Here is a 10,001-nt window from a genome sequence, read left to right on the forward strand (position 1 = left end):
TGGCGAATTTTTCTGTCGTTGTGGCGTTCCCTAGGGTTTTCGGTGTGCAGCCTTATCTCTTGCATAACTCAATATTCACCAACACACGTAACCATATATTTCTCCAAACTCGACCATTAATAAAAAATCCTTTCAGATATCCGTATCATCAATAGTCAAATCCGATCCCGGATGTATGGATTATTTCGATCTATGCGCTTCGTCTATGATTAATTCACGAAGGTCATGGAGGGTCGGGATCAAAACCCGATTTTTGAGGTAGAGAATTTCGTCCACGCGCTGTTCGAAATTCTTCTCATTGCCGTAAGGTTCCTTCTTTTCCAATTGTTCCTCTTTCAACGCCTCACGTTGAGCGACTCGAATCAGGTTCGAAGGTTCGACTGGACTATCATCCCCAGCACTCGCACTCGCAATGGCTTAACCCGATCTTTCTTACTCAAGGTATCGGCTACGACGCTAGCCTTGCCAGGGTGATAACGGATGTCACAGTCATAATCGCTTAACAACTCAGCCCATCTTCGTTGCCTCATATTCAGTTCCTTCTGATCAAATATGCGCTGCAAACTTTTATCATCGGTGAAGATGGTGCACTTCGTATCGTAGGGACAATGTCTCCACATTTTAAGTGCGTAGATAACCGCTCCCAGTTCTAAGTCATGAGTAGTGTAATTTTACTCGTGTACTTTTAACTGTCGGGAAGCATAGGCTATAACCTTAATATACTGCGTCAACACGCATCCTAACCCTTTACGCGATGCGTCACAATACGCGACAAAACCATCGTCTCCATCGGGGAGACTTAAAATCGGCGCTTGGCACAATTTTAATGGTTTCTATCTTATTTGGATCTTTGTGAAATCTTTGTTGCTTTACACATGACCAAGGGATTATGCCTTCTTTATTCAAAATCACATTTTGAAAACTTCGCGTATAGCTCTTCTTGTTTTAACACTTCCACAATTTTCCTTAATCGTCGTTCGTGCTCTTCTTTACGTTGCGAATATATCAAAATATCATCAATGAATGCTATGACAAATTTGTCAAAGTAAGGTTTACAGACTCGATTCATGAGTTCCATGAATACTGCCTGCGCATTTTTTAACCCGAACGGCATGAATAAGAATTCATAATGGCCGTAGCGAGTCCGCAACGCTGTTGCTGCAACGTCCTCCTCTTGGATTTTTCATTTGGTGATAACTATATATAAGATAAATTTTCTAAAGATAAGTCGCCCTTTGCAGTTGGTTAAACAGATCATTTACTTCGAAGAAGTGAATACCTATTCTTGATCGTCACTTTATTCGATTTTCCCTAATCCATACATATCCTAACACTTCCGTCCTTCATTTCACAAATAACACTGGTGCACCCCATGGTGACTAACTAGGTCGTATAAAACCTTATCCAATAATTCTTGCATTTCGGTTGATGCAAGTCGGTAAGATGCTTTAGCAACAGGGCCAGCTTGAGACATTAAATCGATTCTGAATTCGACCTTTTGGGTTGGCGGTAATCCAGGGATTTCTTCTGGGAAAACTTGTGGAAATTTGCGTACCACCGGGATATCTTCTATATGTTTTCTTTTAAATACTTTGGCAATCACGTTTGTTAAATAGACCACGTCTTCTTTTCGTAAATATTATAACATCTCAAGATGAGATTTGAGTGGCAACATAATACCGTACACTTTTCTCTGTATTTAATCGCTTCATCGTCCGAAAGAGAGCTTCTAATCATCTTCTTTTCATATTTGATTTCTGCTTCATGTTGAGTTAGCCAATCCATGCTAACTATTACGTCAAAACTTCTTTGCTTTACTTTGAATCATGACGTGCTTTATTCGAATTCTCGGCTCCTTGCTTGATCAAAGGTTGATGCTTGTCCTGAGGTTCGTCTTCCAATGACACCTTGGTTCACTTTGGGCAATTTCTATTGAAACGTTCTGTACTGCCACATTCATAACAAGTACAACTGTTTGGCATAATTTGATTTCTTTTGATGGATTGTTGTTGAGGCTGTTGGGTTCGGAGTGGTTGTACACGAATGGGTTGGGGTTGCCGGTTCATATGGCTTCGATTGGTTCTACAATTGGGGCATTACGTCCATCTTTACCACACCTGTGGCCTACTATCACTCGACATTCTTCTTCCTACTTATTCAAAGTCTATCTTGCACCATGCCTTTATCACTTCTCTTCTTTAACACTCGACGTCTCACCCAACGTCTTTCCAGTCCGCTTCCCATAGAGTCAAATACATCAATGCTGGCTTGTGACACCACCCTTCCAAAGGTTGTATATTTTACAGGATTGACTATACTCCTTATCGCTGGAGTTAGTCCCCAATATAGCGCTCGCTTCGCTTAGTTTCAGGAGTAATTAACCATGTTACCAGACATGACAATTCCTTCAAACAATTAGCGTGTTCTAAGTGATCAGCACACAACATTTCTATCTTCCATAACTTAGTTCCCAATCTTTGAACTTAATTACTCGAATAAAAGTGCTCTAGCACAAGAATTTCAAATTCTGACCATATCACCTGAGTAAAATTTTCTAACTATAATTTTGTACCATCGTGTTCCATCACGATACAACATAATCTACCAACATATCTGTAGCATATTTCACTACACAATGTTCTAGACTCATACCAATATCCTTAACCATTTCGATCTTTTCTATCCACTCGCTAATCTATTCCTACCTTTACCATCAGTAAACTATTAATAATTTCCTTAACACAACCGATAAACATATCCTTCATACCGGATCTAATTCATTACGACTACTATTCATGTTTAGTTTATAACTACTACTTGTAGTCATAATAGCATTCGGTGGGACATTATCACTCTTAGTAATACCACTAAGAATTGAAATATTCATAATCATGTGATTGCTCGATCTATAATTTTGCGATCACATTTGCATCAACACTAGCAGTGATCTGTGATACTACATTCGGTATCATCATCTGCTATCTTTGAGCAATCAACCGAATCATATCAATCTCTATCATTGGAGTTACTCTTTTTATGTCATTCTGCCGTACTCATCCCGTACTTAGTAATCAATACTAATCTCACCGTATAACTCGTTACCAGTTCAATCATAACAGCAGGTACACGTACACACCAAATATTATCATACATATTACACATACCAGTATCTAGTATATATGTCCCACAAGTATAATAACATATGGACTTAACCTGACGTCGGTTAACTTTTAAATACGTTTCATAACCCTTGTCACCAACTGACATGGAGATCTTCTCAACAAAGATCAATGTTTAATATGCTTGATTTCAATATCCTTCTGCATGTCAGCATAACCGATACATGCTCACCGTGAGCACCAAACGCTTACATACCACGGAGTTATAATATCCGTGTTTATTCGTATATCCGGCATACACAATATACCTCCTACGAACGAACAACCAACTATGCTATAATGTTTCCAACACTTCCTTGTGTATAGGTAATCATTCTATTCGAGCATACATGGGTGTAAACATCTAACGGGTGTAAGGATAATATAGGGAGTTGCCAGGTTCAAGGTAATTGCGCAACATGGGTTGCCTTCAAATATTATTAACTACCATTATGGGAAACTCTATCACTTGCTCAGTCAATGTTCTCAGGCGTTCTAGGTTGGCTAAAATCAGTAATTCTCGATCTGGAGGTGGTATGACTCATATGTTTGAGAGTGAGAAATACATATATATATTTCTATATATTATTTTTTATCTGCTCAATTATTATCAAATTTATTATTATTATTATTTATTTTATTTATTTATTTATTTTCCTTAATGGAATAAGAATGGGGTTCAGGTACGGATCCGTCCGTACGTGAGGGTCGACGGTTCGGGTGAACATCCGGGGTTATTAGGATATACGGTACCGGTGTTGGTAAGGTAAGGGATTCGTCAATTTTGGTTGGGAGTGACGGTTACTAGATATTTCTGGTTAATGTCAAACGGAAGGTCTAACTTGGTGCTATCATAGCTGTGACCTGATAAGTCAGGCTTATCATCAACCGATGCTCTAGAAATTTCAGCATCCTCGGTACTTTTATTATTTCATCCCCCGGTTCCTTATCCGGGTCCTATTTCTCAATACTTGTACCCACAATATACGCACATATATATATATACACCTTAGCACATATCAATAATATTATATACTTTACACATATGTTGCCATTTTTACCTATTAATGTACCCAGTGATTTCCTCTGAATTCCCTCGTGCAGACAAGTCTGTTATTATGTTCCGAACCATAATAACTCACTTGTTCGACCTAGTTCATCCCGATACTCGTCACTATCTATTATTAGTTGATATTCAGATCGTATAATACTTGAGCTACTGGTTATATTTTAGGTATCTTTTAAAGACATCCTAATTCTTTATAACCAATGGCTCTGATACCAAGTTCTGTAACACCCCGCAACCGCAGCGGAAACGTAAACGGGATGCGACAGACACCTCTGATATTAACCACATTGTTTATAAAGAAAACTGAATGCATTAATATACTTCAAAATTACATTATCTCATCTTTCATTACCGTCTAGGTGATACACACATCATACAATACGATTCATATTTCTATCTGTTATAATGTATCCTAACATCCCGCACACAAATCTTACACACATCAAGCACTTAGCACGTAAGCAATCACTTCATCTAAATTGTACCTGAAAAGCATGTGGGAAAACGGGTCAACTACGAATAGTTGGTGAGTTTCACAATTTTAGTAAACCATGATAAATCCATATCATAATATAACATTATCTGGGGACACTGTTAACCCAGTACTGTACTCACTCCGGGGACAATGTTAACCCAGAAACACATCCAATAACCTCTGGGGACACTGTTAACCCAGAAACATATTTAATAACCTCTGGGGACACTGTTAACCCAGAAACACATTTAATACCCTCTGGGGACACTGTTAACCCAGAAACCCATTTAATAACCTCTGGGAACACTGTTAACCCAGAAACACATTTAATAACCTCTGGGGACACTGTTAACCCAGAAACACATTTAATACCCTCTGGGGACAATGTTAACCCAGAAACCCATTTAATAACCTCTGTGGACACTGTTAACCCAGAACACTGTTTCGGGCCTTACAATATTAGTATCTCAGACAATTACCATCTTAATACATTACCGTACGATTCCCGTACAACAAACATTATATAAATACATTCATTTCCATGCGATCGGCATGTACTTAAACACTTTGATAAAAACATGCTTTCCGCCCCGAGAAAATATTTAAAACAATTCAATAAAAAGGGGCTCGTGAAACTCACCTTAGCACATGCAAGCAGGTAACAACAATCATTATCAGTTAACACGTCCAATCTGTAATATGATCCCTACGATCGTTACTATACACTTATTATTAATATAACTTTAACCAAGTTAACCGGTACATCTGGGGGCACTGTTAACCCAGCACTGTACTCGTTCTGGGGGCAAGGTTAACCCAGAAACACTTCTCCGGACTCAGATTGTGATGTCGTTTAGAGTTCCATGGTCACAACTACTATTAGTCGTTTTTTCTCGTTTTGCGTGTCTAGCACGGTTATCCGTTTTTATGTTTCAAAATGAGTTTGGTCACACACGACCCGAAATTAGTGGTTGTCTGATAATTTAATTAATGATGTGAAATTAAAGCTCGGTTTAGACGTCCCGATTGGCCGCGGGACCCGTTTCCGTCTTTGGCGTACCGGAAACTGTTAAAATAGGTTAAAATTACTCAAATCATCCGAATTATTTTCGGATAATTTATTTTTACTTGTTTAACTCATTTATATGAAAATAGTTCATTTTTATGGTTTTTATACACCAGTCAGCTCGCTTAAGCGAACTTCACCGGTTTACGTGTTTTAACTTTAAAAGTTTGATAATTAGCACGATTAATCATCCGTTTACTCTCGGATCTTGAAATTTTGCAAAAATCACTTTTTAACAGTGGGGAATTTTATAAAAATATTTCCAGAATTTATTCTTATATTTAAAATTTATTTATCTATTTTTTTAACACCATTTAAACACTAAATATGTCGTAAATACCAAACGATCTTAGTAAAATCCCAAATTTTTCCTGGATGTCCCCTGCCATCCACATAGTCCCCTGTAATTTTTCCAGAACCAAAATCTTCTTTTACATGCCCTTTTTACTAAAACCGAGCTAGAAATCCCTAGAATTCGTTTAACCGAAAAGCCTACTTAGACTTTTCCAACGGACCTCAAATTTTGTTTGTGACTTATACATGATATGAAAAGCTCATCTGCAATTTTCCAGAATTTTTATGATATTTAACTATTTTTCACTATTTTTGGCCAAAACCGAGCATTAAATTCACCAAATATTCATCCTTTATCCAAAAATTACCAAAAATTCACAGAACTCATATTTTCATGTGTTTAACACCTCTGTAAAATTTCATGACCCAACTCTAAAGCATCAACAATCTGTCCAAATTTCCCAAAACCGAACATAACCGAATATATCTTTCGTTTTCCGCCACTACGAGCTACAAACTCGTCTTTCCGCCTTATCTACCACTAAATACAGAGCCTACAATCAACATACCACAATACCAAGCAAGTTACACTCACGATCAAGCCATTTCTTTCATGGTTACGGTTATGATACTAAAACAAAGATTTAACCGTAAAAATTCGTTTTTGATTCGTTTAACTCCTTTCTTGGACCAAGATCCCTTGTATAACCCGTATACATCACTTGATCATGCAAGAATCGGTTTTCATCTTTGAAACCTCATTTTCTTGCAACAAACTCAAGAAACGAAGATGGAAACGTATATAATTCTATCTTTACCTTGTTTTTCTTGCTCCAAATCTCGGTTTTTTAGTTCATGGAATTGAGAGGAATTGATGAAGCTTGTGGATTGTTGATTGAAAAAAAGAAAAAAAAAAGAAAATGAAGCCAAGGGAGGCCGATCGGAATTATCAAGGGGTGGGGTGGGGCCCACTCCTTCATTCTTGGCCACACATTCGGATTACGCAATCTGGATAATGTTGTGGATAATCTGGTTCAGTTCGTTTTTCGGTTAAACGTTTAATTCCCCTCAAAACGAGGCCTAAACGGTCGTTTTTCGGCTTAAAAATAAAATTTATATAAAACCGATTTAAAAACTTAAACCATGACATTTATTAACTTAAAACGTCATATTATTAGTTATTACGCATCTTTTTCGGCTTGATCGATCGTCCCTTGCTCGGTTTGGTATTAAAGGTTTCGTTTAACGTACCGACGTACTATTAAATCGAAATCCTTTTTCTGTGCTTTAATCCACTTATCCCGAAGCTTTAATACTTCGTAACATCACTAAATATCATATATCTAGTCTATAATTGAACCCTCGATTCATTCGGGTTTCAATAACTATCGATCGTTTGATCGCATATTCAATACGGTGAATTATATATTCACGTACAATCAATACAATAAACCATGTATTCTCGTATAATTACCATGGTAACTCATGTACCCGACATTGCATATGACGTAACTAACGTCTACCGGTTAGGGTATACCTGGTTTCGTCTGAATCGTTACACCTAATGAGAGGATTGGATTTCATAACTCAAAAGCCATCTGTTATAATTGCCAACAGCCTGGTCACTTTGCTAGAGAATGCAATCAGCCAAGGAACTTCCAAGTAAACCAGTACCGATTCCAATAGCCAAGAAACCAATATCAATATCAGCAGAACCAGCTGAGAAACAACAACTATAACAACAATCCAAATTTTAACAACTACCAGCAAGCTCCAATGAACAACCAGCAAGTTGTGCCACAAAACCAAAACTTTCAAAGAAACAATCAAAACCCCCAAAATGCCCCAAACAACCCCAACAGAAACAATCAAAATCATCCCAGAAACCAAGGGAGTGTTGCAGTTGCCACTCAGCATGAAGGGAATTTGGATTGGAGTGACCATGCAGATGATATCACAAGTGCAAATGTTGCATTGGTGGCTGTTGCTGAAAAAGAGGCTGAATCATCATCTTCACAGGTACACTCAACCTCTACAACTGATTTATATGAAACAATTGATGCTTTAACTGTAAAAGTAGGGAAGCTAGAGGGTGAGTGTTTCAGAAAACAAAGCATAATTAATGGGTACCAGGCAAGTGATCTAATCAATGAAGAGAAAATTAGAAGCTTGGAAGATGATTGTGTGAGTAGCTATAGAGCTCATCAGAGATACATAACTGAGATAAATGGTTTAAAGAAGATTATTATTGAAAATAAGGTGCAAAACACAGAGCTACATGTTGAGAATGAATTTTTGAAAAACTTGGTGTCTATAGGAAACATCTGTGGTATAATGAACAAAATAAAAGAAGAAGATAAGTATAAAGTTGTTCATCCACCATTCAACAACAACTTTTTACCCAAGGTTGACAAAGAAAAGGGAGATGGATATCTTCAACAGTTTAGAGATGTTTTCCAAGACAAAGAAGAGTTCATTGATATGTACAAGATGGTAAAAGTAAATGAAGAGGGAGATTTTGTGGTAAAAGAGGAAGTAAGGGAAGATAAGTCTATTGGAGTGCAAGTGTCTGAAGATGGCTTAGTGAAGAAAATTTAAACCAAGATGATCTTAGTGATACTAGTGATCAAATCTCAGATGATCAAATCAAAGCCACAGAGAGAGGAAGAAGATATCAGAAACCAGATTCAATGACAAGCTGCCTGTTCTACCCAAGCTGACACCCAAGATGGCAAAAGTGAATGAAAGAATGAGAAGAGAGCATGTGTCTTTTGACCTATGTGAAAGATCAAATTAAGTTACAATGCTGTCAGATCACCAAGAAGAACTCTGATGAAGAGATTGGAAGAGAAGAACGTGAAAAAGCTAGATGAAATAGTTGTTGGTGACAAATTCATTCCAGTGTACCCTGTTTTCTCAAGTCATGAATAATTGACATTGGTGAAGTTGAGACCATGGAGGAATATGAGAAGAGGCAATCAAGGCATAAGAGAATCCTAGATAAAGAGCCTATGAATATGAAGAAAATCCTCCTTGTTAAGAGCAAGACTGAAAGACAAGATATTAAGATTGATGAGTTTGTTCCTTTTTCAATTGACTTTGATGGTCTGAGGACTCAGAAAACACTTGGAGTTAAACCTCCAAGACCAAGTGAGAGATTCAAGAAAGGAAGTGCTCATGAAAGTTTCAAAGGAAATGTGTGGTGCAAGAAATGTGATGAATATGGTCACCACACTTACTCTTGTAATGAAAGATTCAACTTCAAACCCTTTCATGTAAAAGATGAGACAAAATTTGGTCAAGATTTTGTTTTATACAAACAGAAGTATGATGAATACTTTGGAAAAGGAAAGGTGTGTGGGAAGGAAACAATGAATGAAAATGTTCAGAAAGCTGCATAAATGGTTATGAAGGAAAAGAAAGTTGATGTGAAACTAAAGAAACATGTGGCTGAACCAGTCAAAAGAAGCATATCTCCCAAGAAATTTGAAACATATGTCAAGAAGAATTTTCAACCCTTGAGAATTATCCCCAAACAAGACACAAAATTAGTTAAGTCTGATGATTCTCAAGGATCACCAAGTAGTAAAAAGATAAGAAACAAAGGTGTCTTTCCTAGAAAGAAACCAACTAAACTAAATGGTGATGAAAAGTTTCTGTTGAAACATGGTTTTGAACCTCAAGGATTTCTTTGGAAACCTAAGTTTGAAGCTAAGGAGGAGAAGAATACCAATGTGAGAGATTTTTCAAGCACAAAGGACTATGTAGTTCAAGACTGTGAAAGTGTGTTGGATGATTGCCAATGCACAACATCATATCTGAAAACTCCAAGGGAATGTGGTTATGAAACAGATAATTCAGATAATCTGGAGATTACTCATGAAGAGCCTAAGCCCATTACACTCACCCTCAATGCTGCTACTGTTAATGAATATGATG

This window comes from Bidens hawaiensis, unplaced genomic scaffold, assembly GCF_021521415.1.
Source record: "Bidens hawaiensis isolate Kalapana, Puna unplaced genomic scaffold, B.hawaiensis_p1.1 tig00006083_1, whole genome shotgun sequence".
Classification (NCBI taxonomy): Eukaryota; Viridiplantae; Streptophyta; class Magnoliopsida; order Asterales; family Asteraceae; genus Bidens; species Bidens hawaiensis.